Below are 18421 nucleotides of genomic sequence, written 5' to 3'. Positions count from 1 at the left end.
GCCTCCCCCACCCGGCGCTCCCACCCAGCCTGAGCCCTCCCGCTGCTCCTCCTCCTCCTCAGCCTCCTCCCCTCGCGCGCCGCGCTGACAGGCAGCCTCGGCGGGGAGAGTGCAGGTACTTTGCCTTCAGAATAATTTGCAGGACCCAAGCAAGCTTTCGGAGCGCCCCTATTTCCTTGTGTCTCTGCCCCCTCCTCCGGAAAAGAGGATCCCACTTTTGAAACAATTAGAACCCGAAGCACCCTGCCCAAGACGAAGCCCGACGGGCTGCTGTGCGTGTGCTGTCCTTTCTTGCAATTTATTCTGGGCCTGTGTGGAATAGAAAGACAATTCTTTCTTTGACTGGTAGGAAAGAAAAGAGAAGACTCCTCAGGGTTTCCAAGGAAGACTGGAGCGGCTGCTTTAGTAAGTAAACTGTGCTGCTTTTTTCTTTTCTATAAAGTGAGGCTGATGCTGAATGCTTCCCCCATGGTAGGGGCAGCGAGTTCGTTTTACCAGGGAAGAAGTTGACTTATATAACTTCAGTAGTTCATAATTCAGAAGTGGCTTGTAAGATTTTTTTTTTTTTTAAAGAGGCTTGAGAAGACAGGTAACCTCGCCGGGGCTCTGGTTTTGAAACGCTTATTTTTCAGGGCTATTGGAAGCATGGTTGGTGAAACCTTGTTTGGTTCTAAGATTTAAGGATGGTTCCTCAGAAAAAGCTGGGGCATTCTAACCCTATTGGTTCACTTTTCCTGCTCTCTTCGCAGCTACCTTCATCCACACCAACTCCCATCCTTTGCTGATTTCACTTGATTGTTTGCTGTATCTTCAGTTCTAAAGAGGGAGGGCTTGCAAAAAAAAAAAAAAAAATTGGGTCAAGGGAAAGTTAACAAAGAGGTTTGAGGATGGAAAGAAAATCCTGTTGAGGTTTTTAATGCTTGTAGGTTGATGAGGTATGGAGGCAAGTCCTGGGTTGCTGAGCTATGGAGGCAAGTCCTGGGACTAGCCTAGTTTGGAGGGTTCGGGTAAAATTAATTTGGAGAGGGGATGTGAAAAAATGCTTGGGAGAGGGCTGGAGCTGAGGTTGTGACTTTGACATAGCAGGTTATGAACTGTGACAGGGGCTCAGCAGCTAGTGACAGGTTTAAGGTGTCTCCCAGGGCTGAATATCGCTGCATCAAAAACTTTTGCAGGCAGTATTTCCCTTGGGGCTAACATCACCATGTCAGTAGCTGCAGCATTTCTGTAGAAACAAGTAGGGCACTCTTCCTGTCTCTGCAAAAGGGTTAATGATAACTTAAAAGATATGAGTCTTAACATTTGCCAATATTTTGTAATATCTAAATAAAACCTTTTGTGTTATGTCAGGAAAAATATAGTTGAGTCAGTTTGTTTTGCACAAGAGGGAGAGAATCAATAACATTTCAGCATTTTTTTTTCTTTATCACTGCCAAAAGCACTGTGAATCTAATTCTTTTTGCATTGTTACATATACAGTACATACAATAGGGATTGCAGTTTAAGAGATTACACCTGATTGTTCACAAATTCAAAGTTCTTTGACATAATAGAACTCTTATGGACTAGTGTAGAAAAGTGATTAGAAAAACTTTGTTTTATCTTTAGCTTTCAATGTTGTGTCACCCTATAATGCACACTTTCTAATCAAAAGCCTCTGGTTCTAGTAACCAGATTGAAAATTAAAACTACTCATCTTACAGATCATTTCTTTTCGACACAGCACCTTCTCATCAAATACCTATGGCCTCAGTAATATTTAATTGGTCATAATGGTAAAGAAAAATTTTTTTTCCTGTTTAGCCAAGTAAGTATATAAAAAGCAGCTATTTTTATTTGGCATGACTTAAGAAAAATAAGAGCAAAGACATGTACTTTTTTTTTTTTTAAAGAGAAAGCTCTTTTAGAGTAGTTATTCAGTGTCAAATGCTCTGTCTTGGAAATAACTTTTTAGGGTAATGAAATAATGATGTAGTTGGATTTGTTCACATGAAGTTATAGATGGAAATCATTTGGGAAAGGTAGGTCACCATTTCTAGCATATTACTTTATTTCTTATCCAAATGTGTTTTCTGAGAGGTAGTGCTATTCTCATCTGCCATTTTTATCATTGGCTTAAAATGAATATGTCGTTTAAAATGAAGTGTTTGGTTGATAAGATTTGGATTATAGTTTGTGACTTTTACCCATTCATGAGTTTAAATATCTTAGATGATTGCTGATGTTTGAAATAAAATAATTGTTGAAAAATAAAAGATAATGTTGGACTGAAGTAACCAAATTGGAGAGTGGTTCAAACATGTTCTTACATATATACTATGGGACATATTTCCACAATAGAAAAGACATGACATAATTGTTGATCCTATTTGCATTCCTGAAAGCAAAGATTTCCAATTAAAATGGAAACTAATCTGACACATATTCTGCCTCTGTTATAGACATGCCATAGTGCTGAGGAAAATAGGCAGAATTAAAAATCATCTATAGTCAACTTCATATAGTATATTTATTTGATCACTGTTTCTATAAAATAATAGAGAAAAAATGTCTAAGTAGGATGGGATGATTAGATTGTCAGATTTTTTTTTTTTTTGCCACCAGCTTTCTGTGTGATACAGAGGTGGTTTCAACTTTAAAGTTGAAAGAAGAAAGTTGCTAGTGTCAGCAGAAATGTGTTTTATTATGCAATTGTTCTTGTTATTCAGATCAGATAATGGCCCTATGAAATACATAAGCAGTCTGCAGGGGATGAATGATTAATTTCTTTAACGTGTGCTTACTAAAGGAGTTCTTACTAATAAAGTGCTGTATACCTGCATTTGCTTACAGTTGCAATTGGTGAAAGCAAACATACTTTTCTTTTCCTTTAATGTTAGAATAGAATTTACAGGTCTAGTCCTGTAACTATAGTAACACAAGATGATTTTGTAAACCACATGGTCATATTATTTATGGAACTGGTTGGATATGATTGTTATTTACTGAAAACATGTAATTTGGAAGGTAAACCACTAATTAGGGTGATGTTGGAAGGCTGAATTATTGTTAAAAATAAAAATTTTGTTTTTCCCTCTGTGAAAGGACGATCTTCTTCTCCTGTGTAATACTAGTAGGATGTGGATGCAATCTGCAAGTGCAAAGGACATTTTTCTTTGGTAATTTAAGTGTAAGAGAAAAGCAAAAATATTGCTGGTTATGTAAAGGTATTAAAGTATGCTATATTAAAATTTTAGAAATGGTTAGTGTACATATGACATTGTATTTAATCACTGATATAAACTGTTTTGCAGTTAGAGAAGTATCATTAATGTAACTTTCTGTGTTTCTACACGTGAGACAATTATGCCAGAAGGTGGGGAATAGACAATATTATATTGTAATTTGGGAATCCTTGATTCAGAATGCATGCTACACATTTTCATTTTTACAAATTTCTGAAAATCATGATTTTCAGAATTGCCTATTTAATGTATCTTTAAATATGTTTTTATCTCACTGTCGCTTTTATTGCAACACATAAATTTATTGTAAGATTCATCTGTTTGGAGAAAATAGTTTAATTTCAGTAATGTCCTTTGGGACTTACACATGTAATGAATTTAATAAGCTTTAACAATGCAAATGATTTGATAATATACATTTAATAATGCTAATTTAAAAGCCATAGTAAAAATTGAATGGATAGGATTTTTGTATCCAGTGAGTATCACTTGGATTTGTTTATCTTGTATATTTTCTTGCAAGTTCTTTATTCCTACTGGGTTTTAATCAGGCTCTTCAAAAGCAGTTTGGCATCCACAAAGAATAAATGTTTTTCATTGGTACAATCAAACAATATATAAGTTTATTATATGTTTAATAGTGGTTATACGTTTCCAAACTCTTTAAACATGGGTTGAAGAAGAATTAAAACTGACATTACCTGCCCATTAGGTGCTCACTTATGTAGAGTTAGAGGTTTTGAGTTTTCCTCTCATCCATGTAACTGGCTCTCAATCTCTCTGTATCTCTGATAAGCAGAAATTGGCCTCCAATTTGATACTATGTCAATTCCAAAATCTTATAAAACAAGCTCATTAATTAATCAGTATAGGTAATAGCATCTAGTAAATACATAACATCTAACACATTTACATATTATATTGTGGCAGCTTGATACATCTGAGTTGGGGCAGCCATCTTATGTGATGAACGGCCAAGAAAATTGTCCCAAAGCCATATTGACAATGGCTGGGTACTGTTGCTATGGGGATTGAATTTTTATTTGGAGTGGTTTAGTGGGAGGTGGGAGGTGGAAGGAGGGAATTATGGAAGAGAGTAGATCAAAGTTCCTCCAAATTACCCTTTACCACCCAAAGAATATTAAATGGATAATTTAATTTTTTTTTTTGGTATTTACTTCTTTGTTCAATATCAGAAGGTTATTAGAAGATAACAATAAAATGAATGGTTCAGTGTCCTTTTACTTTTCTCTCCTCTTAATTATTTAATGTAAACTTTTATATTATGCACTATTCAAGTAAACTTATTTTTTCAACCTGAGATTCATATAGTATCATAACTAGAAGGAGCCATAAAAAAGTATTTCAGGCCCTCCTGGGTGGCGCAGCGGGTTAAAGCACAGCACTGAGAATCTAAAGCCATTTATGCATGAGTTAGATCCCAGCCTGCCCCGGAGGTGACCACATGGAGTGGCAGACCTCTCCTGACCCTCCCTCTGCTCCCCTCAGCAGTGTACTTCTTAGATCTGCCTGTTCTGCTCCCCACTCTGTCCCTGGTGAATCCTGTTGCCACCCCTGAGCCTCTGGCCTGTACCCCAGTTCTGTATGCACAAATAAATAAATCTTTTTAAAAAAGATATTTCAGCCCCCTACATTTTAAAGAAGAAACTAAAGACTACAAGATTAAAAACTATAAAGATGAGATGAATTTATTATCCACAGAGAAGTTTCACATCACAGGACAGTAGTACCTGCAATAGTAGTACCATATTAGCTGGTATGCATTGATGATAATTTCTGTACCTAGTAATGAATTATCAGTTAAGATAGTCCTATTGTGGTGTAGGATACAATGCATTTTCTAGAAAGAGAACATTTCTAGTCTTAAAAGTGGAATATAAAAAAAATGAATACTGTTAATTTGAAGTGCTTGCTTTCCTCTAGAAAACCAAAACTTTATTCCTAGCTAGAACTAGTGTTATATAATGGACGAAATTTGAATCCTTTCCCCCAATAACAAAATCACCTTGTCTCTTTCCTTTTCTGATAAAATAAGTTGGTGATAGCAAGTGAACAACCTTTGTTACTATAAAGTGTCTTATATGTTAAATCATTGGAAATTGATTATATTTAAAAGTTGTTTACTTTTGAATGCAATGTAAGATATGGTTGATTAGTTATAGAGATTTTTTTTTGCTGTATAGACATATACATATATATATATGTATAAAATTGCACGATTCTTATTCTTTCTGTTATAAACCTCACTTACTTGGTTTGGCATATATGCACTTAGGTGCTAAGAAAGAAAGGAAGAGATTCTTATTTGGTTGGTTATTTAAAAGCTGCCGTCTTTCATACTTAATTAGTTTGAATGTGAGCAATTTTAACTGGGATGTCTTGCAGGAGCCATTGTATATATGATTCTATCTGATAATGTTTGCATGGGTACAATGCAAATGTATTGCACTTAAATGTATTACACTCAAGCACATTTAGCAAAATTGTATAAAGTTCCCTTCTAGCAAGCAAATATTTAAGTAGTCAGCTATGCAAGTCTGTTAATGTGTTCCTTGTATTGGAAACACTGTAATTATACTTTTTAAATACTATCTGATGTTGCATCTCTCAAATGTAGTTGATATAAAAAGGAAATTGTTTCAGATCCTCCATAAACAGTGAAATAAGTCAGGCAAACATGTATACTTTCTCCTTTTAAATTATTACTTGCCAAACATGCATGGTGTGATTTGTCCTTTGGTGAGATGGCCCTGTCTACTTAGGACAAAGGCCTAAAATAGGTTCCTTACTGTTCCAGAAAAGTTTAGTTTAGAAGGTAGAGACTGAGGTTGGAATAAAGTGCTTCCTCTTTAAATGAAATGGTCTAGACAACTTGTCCTAAGACCTCTATTTAGGTAGGAGGAAGAACACTCATATAAGCTTTTATGCCTCAAATGTTCTAGTACATTGATCTAGAATTTTTAAAATCAAGATCATAACTTCCACTTAGAGATAGAATAAAGAAGGGAGGGAGATAAGAGGAAAGATGCAGCAATCTTACCCTAGAGTCAATATTATTCCACTTCTTGTTCAAATGGGTTTTAGAATCATAGTTATGACTTTTCACAATCAGGTAAATGATCATCAGATTGATCTTCAGATTAAGTCTCCTTTGCTCTATATTCCCAATCTTTGCCATTGCTATCGTGATATCTAGAACCATTGAGAAGGTCAGTTTCTCAGTTATGATATGTATTATTTTTCTTTGATTTTACCACAAAATTAGAATGTACAGTAATTCAGGCATCATAGCTGTGTTATATGCTACACACCTTGCCATATATATGTACATATAATCTATCTATCTAGTCTTCCTATAATCTGACATTTTCCCTAAGTATCAAAATTGATTCTGTTGAGAAAATAGAATTGCCCTAATGAATAGCTCCTTTTAAGTTTATAGAAATTTTTTCAAGTACCTGTTTTCCTTTACAATTCACTGCTTTCTCATTTGTGGTCATCCTTAGTTAGAGACACCTTTTCTGAAAGTTGGGTGCATTCCATATTGTTTTTTTAGGATCTATAAGGCTGTATTGTGTTCTGCTGGAATTAGTACTTGCTGTCCTTAATTTTCTCAAAACTGGATTAACCCAATGCTAATATTCACATGCTTCACTTTCCAGAGTTCTAGAGAGACAGCTAGACATGGTAAGTGTTATTTCCATACCATTCTTATTTGACAGGACATAGGATCTCCAAATAAATCTCTAGAACTCTGTAGCAGTTTACAATTTATGTACCAGTCTATTTATTTCCAAATTCATATGTCACAAGACAAGTTACAGTCAAGAATAATGTTGGTATTGTGGCTGTAATCAAAGCATTATAGGATAAGTGGATTTGTTTTTGTATGGACAAAAATATGGCATAAGTGGAAAGAAATTTTGCCTGCACCTTTTAATGTATTAGTTATTTTCATAAGAAGCTTTATATTATAGATTTTGGAACAAATAAACAAAAGGAAGGGGAAAAGTATAATTCAGTATTTTAGAAACTTGGGTTGTTAGATATCTTTGAATTTAAAAAAAATAATAATAACCTAAATCCACCTCTTGACTTCTCTGGAGTAAATAATGGAACTCATTGTGGCTTAATTTAAACATTTCCCTTTTTATACTCTAACATTCTTATCAAAGTTCACTGATGGTACTATAAATCAAATACTACACAACAGGAACATTTGAAAAAAAAAAGTGCTAGGGTAATATGTTGTATGACCCTTAAAAAATGTTGAAATTTCTAAAGTTTAATTCTGGACTACATATGTCACAAAAACAGAACACTCTTTCCTCATCATGTGTATTTCTCATTGTATTATACGATGTACTCAATTAGCCCTTAATATTTATTCATGGTGTTTATTTCAGTGGGTCATCATTTATAACTTTAGCATGTATGATTATTTGAAGGTGTTTCCTCTTAGCTTATTGTCCATTCTGTATCATATGTGCTACCCACTTATTTCCTATTAGGAAATATATATGGTTAGCTATGCAAGACATAGCTCAACCTCATCATTTATATCTGTGTAGTTGAAGGAATTTCTTGTATGTTCCTGAGAATTAAAAAACAGTACTTCTGCTTTCCACTTCCCAGACCTTAGGAAGGTATGCCTTCCTTTTACTTCTTAGAGACCTGTAATTTTCCAGTTTTCCCATGCACCCCTTCCACGATAGAAACTTTTTAGGATTTAATCACATAAATTACACATTTACTAAGATCCATGATACAGCTGGCTTTTCAAGTGGTGAAGCTTGAAAAATATTTGAATTATATATATATATATATATATATTTAAACTAATTATATATCGTGGATATGTATGTGTATAGCCATATACACACATATCAATATATATGTATATGTTCATATATACTACTTGTAGATAAAGAAATTTCGGACAATATCTAATATGTGTTTTATTGTTAAACCTGTCGGGTGGAGGAAATTTATCAGTTCACAGAGCTATTCAGAAGAGGTAATGCTCCTCCAGAGCTGTCTTCTTTTCTGTCTTATTCAGTAGGCCTGTCTCTTCCTATTTCTGTTTTTGCTGTCAAGTTTCCCTTTTCTCCCCATTCCCTCTGATATTAATGGGAATCTGGTGTGACAGTACATACATATTACTCTGTTGACCACAGGAGAGTATGAACATGTAATTTGTTATGATTTTCAAACACATTATGCCATTATTTGGATTGGGCATTGCTCTTACTGCTCGCTCATCACTTTTACTGTTACAATCTGCATTTCATAAATAGTCTATAAATTCTTATGGCACTAAAAGAAGCATTTTTATTTTTTCCTAATCGAATGGTTACCTAGTCTTTTTTCTTTTTGGGTTTTAATGTTTTTTTGTACCAGGCTATCTTCTCATGTACTCTAAAGAGGTCTTTAATATATGTCTAGTCACAATTTCAAGTGTTTTATTTACATGCAGTGTTCCTACACCACCCCTGTAAAGTTGGTACAATTATCTTAAAGTTACAGATGAAGAAACTAAAATTACATAGAAGATAAGTGAACTTGCCCAAGGTAGCATAGCAAGTGAAGCACCTACTCATTTTGCCTTTAGACCCCAGTGTAAACCAGCTTGCCTTGTTGATGTTTTGGCACATCATTTTATGTTTGCCCACATGTACAACCTTGTATGTAAGAAGAATCCCACAACTGCAGAGGTTCTGTATGTCAAAATTGGAAAAAAACGAAACAAAACAAAAAACAGGAGATCCTGGTTCTGCTTTTATAATACAGTTCTTTGCAAATGAAGCAAACAAAAGTTGTAAGTTAATAAAATGGGTCATTAGAATACCCTGAAAGTGTTGCCTAGAGGAAGGACGGACAGGTCATATCAGGCCAAACTGTCTCCAGATATCTGCTCTGAATTTGGGTGTGTAAACATGGCACATACGCTTTTCTTCCTTAAGTCTGTCTTATGTGGGAAATGAAACTGATAGGCTCTCTGTGTGTTCCAACCTCAGGTTCTTTCCAAGAAGTAGATGAATTAAGCTTCAAATTTCTTGGTCACAGATTTTATCAAATCTTTATAACCCTTACTGCAGTTGGTGACAGGTGACCAAGAACCATACTTATTGAGCATTAACCAAGATATTTGAGTCACTTTGACCTATGTGAAAGGGAAATTGATATACAAAGGCTAAGAAGATGAGTTCATGATGCACTATAGAGCAAAATTAGGATCAGGAGAGTCCCGTCTACTAGTGAATACAACTCAAGAGTATGTTAATGCACATTTCATATGATAATGAAATGAGACTGAAAACCTGATGCAAAGTGTAATATAAGGGATGTGATATAAGAAATGAAATGAGACAGTAGAGGAAAATAAAATATTGGGCCTGTGATAGTCATTGTAATTACAATTATTTGTGTATAATTAGTGTGATATGCTCACTGCCAACTACTGTATATATTATTTACATCATCCATCACACTGGATTACATTTGTATAAATTATATTTGATTGGAAAACCATTTTATTTGATATATTTTTCTGATATATTTATCACTTCTCAAATTTTAGTATGATTGCTGAGGTGGAATTTACAAAGAAATTGAAGGACTATTAGTTATAGCATAAATCACGTTTTAATCTTTAGATTATAAAGATGGAAAAGTTAAAATGCTAACTCTACATTTACCAAATTAAAGAAAGGTTAAATAAAGTAATCCTTAGTAAACATTTATTGGGTTTATAATATGTGAGAAATTGCTTAATGCATATTGATGGAAATCTGTTGTCCTGATTTTGAAAGGACATGAGAAATAGCTTGGATGTTCTATAAAATTATTAGAAAGCTTATGTGGTGTTTGAAAAATTAAATGAAAAAAATATTAGCTTGTTTCTCAATTTATCTAAGCAACATTTCTTATTAGGTATACATTTGTCAAGTTATGCTTTTAATTAATACCACAAGATTTCAAAACAAATAAAAATTGCTTTTTTTTGATATTGAAGAAAATAGATGATACAAATAGTAGAAACTTAGCTATTTTATCATTCATGTTTTTATAGATATAGATTTACATCTCAGCTGTGAAAGATATGTTAGTACTTAGTGAACATGATCAATGTATTGTCTTTTTTCATCCTATGGTCTTTCTTCCCCATGGTATTCTGATTACTTGATACTTTGAATTTTCTATTATAACCGAGAGTTGAGTGGAAACTATGCCAAACTGGGCTGTTTTATTATTCACAGTCATCCAGGGGAGATGGTCATAGAACCACTGAACATTAAAGTGGCTGCTTCCACTAGGTTTTGTCCTGTCACTGTAAAGCTTGTAGGAAGGTGGAGTGGTCATGATTGAAAAACAAGTTATGAGGCTGTAGTGTACAGTATAGTAACTGTAATTACTAAGACCCATTGCATATTCAAATGGTATAGAAAGTAGACTTACAAGTTCTCATTAGAAAGAAATAAAATATTTGCAACAATATAAGGTAATAGGTGTTACATAAATTTACTGTGGGGTCATTTTACAGTGTGTACAAATATCCAATCATCTTACATACCTGAAGCTAATAATTTTGATTAAGCTTCAATAACAAAGTAAAAAAATAAGTCTGTGTATTTTTCTGAAAAACATGAAAACTCTAATACCAAAATACCTACCCTCCTCCACTCCCACCATGTTCACTGCATTGTTATTCATAATAGCCCAGATATTAAATCAACCTGAATGCCTATCTACAGATCACTGGGTAAGGATATTGTGGTACATATATTCAGTGTAATATTAAACTATTTTAAGATATGTGAATTTATGAAGTAACATTGTTTTACATCCTCATTAATGTTTTGACTGTTGTGCCATTTGTGGTAATATGGATGGAACTTGAGGTAATTGTGTTAGTTGATTTAAATCAGAAAATGAAAGATAATTATCACTAGTTTCACTTAGATGTGGAATTTCAATAACCAAAACAAAAACTAAAACACAACAAAAATAGCTCTTATATTGTGAAAAATATGGTGGTTACCAGTAGGGAAGAGGGGTGATACAAAAGATTCTAGGTGGTCAGTTTTGAGTCTGGAATGACACTAGATCTTTGGGGTAGTGAGTGAAGCTTATATAGGGGTGGAGCTGTACACCTGAATTGTAGTTTTGTGAACAAATGGTAAAACAGCAAAAATAGGTTAAATAGAAATCTTGAATGTTTAACACATTGGCTATAATATCTCTATATTTTCAATTTACAAAGTAAGAAGACATGATGTTCATGTCCAAAGTGTTTTAAATAGGTGGTCCTGATTACTCTTGAAATAAATTTATTATATATAACATGTGTGGCATATACAATATCTAGTATATGATTATCTTGGATTTATTTCCAACAACAAGCTTTTAAGAAGATAATTAGCTAAAATAAGCAAAATTGGCAATCAGGAGCATTTTCTTAGATAGGTAAGTTATCATCAAATTTATGCCAGTATCTACATTTGGCTTTTGCAGCCATACCAGAAAGTAGTTGTTGTGCCCGATTCGTGAGGCGCAAACTTTTTGGCCTTGGGACAAAGGGGCAGCTAGTGTTTGGTTTGGTTGACCTTTTACATGGTTTTTTAAGTATGATGAGGTTGACTTTCAGCCACGGCGATTGGCCCCCTACACTTTACCTGTATGTCACAAGACAGGAATGCACAAGAATTCAGGTTTCACCCAGGGAGGAGTAAAAGTTTCCCCTGGAATGGTGGTTTTAAGAACATGGCACTGGTTATGTTCTTCAGTAGAGACTTTTGGTGACCTAGCTTTATCAGACCTACCTTTTATTTTTAACTAAATATTTCCCCATGGCTAGGGTCTTAGCTAATCATCGTGGTCCATATGGATTTCTATAACACAATTACCACAGACTAGGTAGTTAATAAACAACAGAAAGTTACTTCTCAAAGTTCTGGGTGCTGATAGTCCAAGAGTAAGTTGCCAGCAGATTTGGTGTTTGGTGAGTCTGTTTTTTACTTATAGTTAGTCTTGTGTATGCTGTATTTTGACATAGTAGGAGGAGCAAGGGAATTTTGTGCTATCTCTCTCAAAGGACAATTATGTCCCCATTTATGAGTGCTCTGTCATCACCATCTAATTGCCTTCTAAATGTCCCACTTCTAAATGCTATTTCATAGAGGGATCTTTCAACTTACAGATTTTGGTAGGATGCAAACGTTCAGTTTATAGAAAAAAACCTCACCTAGATGACTATTTCATGTTTCCCTCATTTACCTTACTTCCTCTAATTCTTTCTCTGTCACCATATGGATTTTCCCCCAAATACAAATCATGCCTTCTTAAAATATTAAATGTTTCTTTATTACAAAAATGTAGTGCTAAAAAAATTGTGGTGTGACAAATGGAACTTCATTACTCAGTTGTAAGCTACTTTTTCATCTTTTTGTTATGACCCACTCCCCTGCCACTGTGGTCTATATTAAGGACATGTAAATACCTAGAAGTTATAAGTTGAATAATTTAGGTATCCATAAAAATGATGATGATAATGAAAATTTATAGTTGCATTTCCTGATTTTGATTTTGATATTATATGGGTATGTCCTTTAGACACTAATTTTAAATCTTATTTCAAGTGTAAGAATCTTGTCTGGTCAAGGGCATACACACTCACACACACATATCCACACACTTAAATGCATACATATAGTTCTGTGATTCTTACATACCTAAGGGTGTGTGTGTGTGTGTGTGTGTGCGCGCGCGCGTATGTGTGTTTCATAGAATACCAACTTTGAGGAGTCTCTTTCTTTATGTAGCTTTGCTCAAGATGAACCACCTACTATATTATTTCTGCATAATAAATTGATTAGTTTTCTGCTGCTTCCCAGCAGCAGTCACTATATGCCATACAAAGTAATGATCTCTGGACAAGTTTTATGTTGTGTTTCCTTGCCAACTCCAAAGTGGTCAGCCTCCTTTGGCTTATGATCTTGGAACTGTATGGATTCTTATTGTAGCTTAGCCCTCATAGACACTAGAATTGCTGTTCACAGCTTGGCTGAACTCCAAGTGTTTGTTGCTGGAGATGCTACTGTAACATCTGTTGAGAATGGTGTGTGTGTAGCTACTAGTATCAATCTTAAGAATTTGGGTGTACTTATCAGACTTGTGCAGGTATTACATAAAATGAAATCATTCTTGCAGAGAATGTTGCAACTCAAACAGTCTATGATAAGTTATTTCAATGAAGCTTTCGTGATAAGAACTCCAAAAAAATTTCATTGCATATTAAGAGACCATATGACCAGTTTTTTTTTTTTTTTTTGTGGATTTACCAAGAAGGAATTATTGATAAAGTAAGTTTGCTTATATAATGGCTTTGAAAAAGGTGGGGGTGGTGGGTGGGTGGGTGAAACAACTGGAAACATTTCGCTTCATTAAACTGGTCAAATTTTTATTATCATACTTTAAACTGATAAAACATAAGTAAGTGATACAGCCATAGTTTCTATCATCTTTGTATTTTAATGACTTGAAAATGTTGAATAAATTCTTTTTTAGGCCAGAAGCCCAAAATAATATGATAATTCAAAAATGTGTATATAATCTATGTTAAAATATTTCTATGGCTTGAATAACTCATAACATTAGGAGATCTATTTCTTTGTATCAGTGACTACAATTAGTAATTATTGAATCTGATCTCTTGGAGAGATGAGATTGTAAGGACTGGGAAGGGTGAAATTTTCTGAATAAAAATAAAAAGAATAGTGGTTTTGTGTTATTGGTGAAACTTCACGGAACTGAAGGGAAAATAGCTTTTTTTGTGTGTGGAAAATACAGTCATTTGGAGTTATTTCTATCTGTAAAATCTTGGATTTGAGTTTCTGTTTTAGCAATAACACCCACATGATCATTGGAATAATTTGGAAAATTATAAAACACTTATGATCAAACTTTGGGAAAAAAAAGTTGCAATGGTTGTTTAGGTAATCAGATGCTTTTTTTTTTTGCATGAAATAATTAGTTTATTTTGGACTATTTCCTATAAGTTTGGTCAAATGCAAGATTCTTAATTGATATAAAATCAAATAAATTTAAAGCACTTGCTAATGTATATGCTGCATTGGAAGTAAGAAGTTAATAGCACAGTAGACCATTATAATTTAAGTGGTCATCATACAGCATTGTATAAGTTATAGACAGAGATGCTCTAATCATGTAGCCATGCCATAAGTCTCTAAAATAGAATGGAGTTATTTTTCTTACTCACTGGTGCTAAAATGAGTAGTCCAACCTGATAGTGTGGCACATTTTATGAGAGTGTTCATGGACCAGTTTGTTCCATTATTTTGCTCAACCATTACATAGAGAATGGCTCTCATCATTGTGGTCAAATTTAGATCATCAATGGATAGTAAGTCAAGGAAGGAAAAACAGTTTCAACTTAGGGAATTTTCATTTTTGCCCACTGAATTTAGTCAAGGTCATGGCTGCATGGAAAGCTGAGAAATGTAATACATAGCTGTGTAGTCATGAAACCAGATAAAATATGTAAGTTTCTGTTATTAAAAGGAGGGGAAAATAGAATTTAAGGTGTTAATATATTGTACTTTATCCATTCACTTCTCACCTTATCAAAAATTGGTGATAACCTATATTGTCTTCTTTCTTCACTTCTTATTTTATGCTCTTCTCTACTCTGAATCTAGAATAAGTTGTTTAGATGCTCTGACATCTGTACTGTTGTTTGGAATAGCAAGAAAAAATCAAGTCCAAACATCTGACCTCTCCAATAAGGAAGAGAAGCCCCAGTGATGTTCACTGCCAAATTCTTACAGTTTCTTAGAAATAGGTAAAATTAGAATTCAGATATCATAGCCTACACTCCAGAATTTTGTGCAATACAGACTATATTTGTTCTTTTAATTATTTGGATTTGTTTTCTACAGAGAATCTTAATTTGCTGAAATGTGACATTAAGAAAGATCATTAAAATATTGCCACTACTTTTTCATTTTACTTTTCTTTCTGTATTGGTGTATCTGTGCTATGTGGGTGAACATCATCAAAAATCATGGGCTCTCAATTATGATAATGAACCAGTTCCTTTCTCTGAAGACACATTTACTTTGTATTATAAAATTCAAGGTGTATAATACTTAGATAAAACTGAATTTCTATGAAGAAATCAAAGGATCACAACAAATATATAGGATCAATAGCCCTAATCATGTCACATCTATTTGTAAGGAATGCACTAATCTTCATGCTTTCCCAGAGATATTATAAACTTGTCCAGAGATTTAGAGTAAGACAAAAACTTATAGGCCTACCTGGAAAACCCCAATGTTCAATTAAAGATTTTTTTTGTTTGTTTTTAATGTGCACTATAGAATTACTTAGGGGAAAGTATAAAATGCTTCTTGCTGACTTTCTAGCTGTGAATAATGCAAGAGTAAACACCTTAATAATTTCAATTAATTCTGAAGTGTAGCTTTAATTTTTCTAATTACAGCCAATATTCCTAAATCTGAGACTTCTGGTGGAAGTTAATGAAATCTTTACTTACCATTGCAGTTACATTATGGAACTTGCTGTTGAAGTGCAGGATGTTTTAATTAAAAAAAAAAAAAGTTCTAATCTAAGATGAACTGTTTTAATGCCTTAAAAATGTTCCAACTTCTGCATTATTTTAAAATGGATATTAAATGAATCCAACTATCTTTTTAAAATTTCAGTTGACTGGCCATTTCATTGTTAATATTTAGTTAGTTTTTCTTCATGGATTCAAATGGTGAATCATTGAATTACTTCAATAAATTCCTTTAAAGCTTGGTAATAATACTCAAAGTTTATTTATACAAAGCATTTTTTCTTTTAAATTTGCTTTGGATAGCCAGAAATCAAATAAATATTAATTTCACGTAGGCTATAAGTAAAGAATTTAACATGTGTTATTACATGTGCTGAACAATGTACAATATTGGTAAAAAATAACATATTTTGAGTAGAAAATTTTGAGGAACATTTAACATCCTCATTCATTATCTATGTTATTGGTAGGGAAATGTGTCTTTTCAGGTATCTTTAGAATTTCATTTGACATGTATAACAACAACAAAAATAAAAGAATCTGATATACCCTAGAAAGAACCATTTCAAAAACATTTCAAAAAGGTAGTTAGTGTTTTTAGCCTCTTTGTAGATGCCTTTTTAGAAAGTCTCAATCATTTTTCATGTTTAATTTGATATATTTCACTCAAGGTATATATCCTACTTAAGATTTGGTCTCTTAATACTCACATATATTGTTTGCACATGACATACTCATGGTTATGCAGTGTAACCAAATCTTAGTTTAATATGAAGTACAAATACTCTGAACTGTAAGACTTGACAACATGGGTGCTTAAACAGTTCTCACATACATAAATGATATTTTTGCTAACAGAGGCAGTCTCTTTAGCTTGCATTCTTGGCTACCAGTTTCTTTTTTAAAGATTTATTTATTTATGGATATAAGAGCTGGGGTCTAGACCAGAAGCATGGAATGGTGAGAGAGTTCACCAGAGACACAGTGGGGAGAACAGGCAGATCTATTGAAATATACTACTGAGGGGAACAATGGATGAGACAGGAGAGCTCTGCTGTGCCATGGGGACTGGCCTCCTGACTGGGGACTGATTGGTATTGAATTGGCTGACAGTAGCTTGAGTACTGAGACTCAACCCTTTGTGCCACCACAAACTGACTATCATTTTTTTTTTTTTAAATATTTTACATTCTACCAGCACTTTAAGGAGTTTACCATTGATCCCTATTTGGAAATATTATATGTTCCTTAGTTTGGAAACCAGTCTGGCATATTAATGAATCTCTGGTTACTAAAATTAATGTATATATCTAATATGCAAAATAGTGTATAAGCATTTAAATATATCTGTTTATTCCCTTTTATTTTGACTGCCTTTAACAATAAGTCACTGTTTATGATCACAGAAATTCAGAAAAAACATTTCTTAGCAGTTATTCTAAGTGTCTAATATGATGCCTGTGTATGATAGGGACTGTGTAAATGTGAATAAATTATAAATGGGCATGCCATGTATGTTATATATAAATATAACATATTGGGGAATTTTTTTTAAGATTATTATACATACAAGAATGGGATACAGGCCAGAGGTGTGAGGGCAGGGATAAGAGGATTCACCAGAGATAGAGTGCGGAACAGAACAGGCAGATCTACTGATACCTTGTTGAGGAGACCAGCTGGAAAGGAGAAGTCTGCCAGGCCATGTGGGTCACCTCTCTGGCCAGGGATGAGACTCATGCTGCAGTGGCTACTGACAGCTTCATAGTACTGGGCTTTAAAGTAGTTGTACCTTCAGTGAAGACTCTGTTTTGGGGAAATTTTTACATTATATCTTTAGTATATATCCTGTAACAAAACTGATGATAAATAGATATGATTGCCAAATTACCAATTCACTACTTTTAAATATAGTGTTCAAAGTAACATTACTGAGAAACTAGTGCTTTAAAAATAATCCAGCTCAAATCACTTCTACTTTTACTTCAGCTTTAGTTAGTTACTAATGTCAGTAAACTTTAGTTTTGTCATTTGCAAAGCAGCTATACTGTTACTTATCTTTAAAGTGTTTGCATGAAGTTAGAAAGCAAAGATAGGAATAAAAAGTTATAGATATATATGTATGTATGTAACCATCATTATGGGGGTTTAGAATAAAATGGTTAGAAAGAAATGTAGCTTTAATGATTGTCTATGACTACCCTACAAATCATATGAATAAACGGGCAGAGGTAGTGACAACAAATTGTCCAATTTCCTTTAGGTTATGTAGTCCTTAATTACCTTTGGTAATGCATATGATTTTTCCACCTACTACACTAATCACATCATGTTCTTAAATTTTAAAGTTTTAGATTTATTTTGAAAAGTACTTTTGTATATTGTAAAATACACATTAAAGTGGATTTTGGAGAACAGCTCATGCAGAACACTGACACGTAGACGATCCTAATTTTATCATATTATAGAAATATGTAACTTTTTTTTTAAGATTTATTTATTTATTCATACAGAACTGGGGTACAGGCCAGAGGCTCAGGGGCGGTGAGAGGCTTCACCAGAGACAGAGTGGGGA

At 33.6% G+C, this 18421-nt stretch overlaps 1 protein-coding gene and 1 pseudogene across 3 annotated transcripts in view; one reads left to right on the top strand and one right to left on the bottom strand.

Moving 5' to 3' along the window:
* LOC101636811 overlaps positions 1–6423 on the bottom strand; it is a 74889-nt pseudogene extending 68466 nt beyond the window's left edge.
* Positions 72–18421, top strand: part of PTPRD (protein tyrosine phosphatase, receptor type, D) — a 1952036-nt gene continuing 1933686 nt past the window's right edge. For 2 of the 3 annotated variants that reach the window (XM_004677659.2, XM_004677657.2), the window contains exons 1-2: positions 72–115; positions 350–405. The gene's annotated coding sequence lies outside the window, so the exon portion shown is untranslated. Of the gene's footprint in view, positions 116–164; positions 406–18421 lie in introns of those variants that run through there. The other variant, XM_012721366.1, reaches the window with a different exon arrangement.

This window comes from Condylura cristata, unplaced genomic scaffold (genome assembly GCF_000260355.1).
Source record: "Condylura cristata isolate star-nosed mole 26May11 unplaced genomic scaffold, ConCri1.0 scaffold00006, whole genome shotgun sequence".
Lineage (NCBI taxonomy): Eukaryota > Metazoa > Chordata > Mammalia > Eulipotyphla > Talpidae > Condylura > Condylura cristata.
The sequence above is the reverse complement of the archived record's forward strand: the minus strand, read 5'-3'. Positions and strand labels throughout refer to the sequence as shown.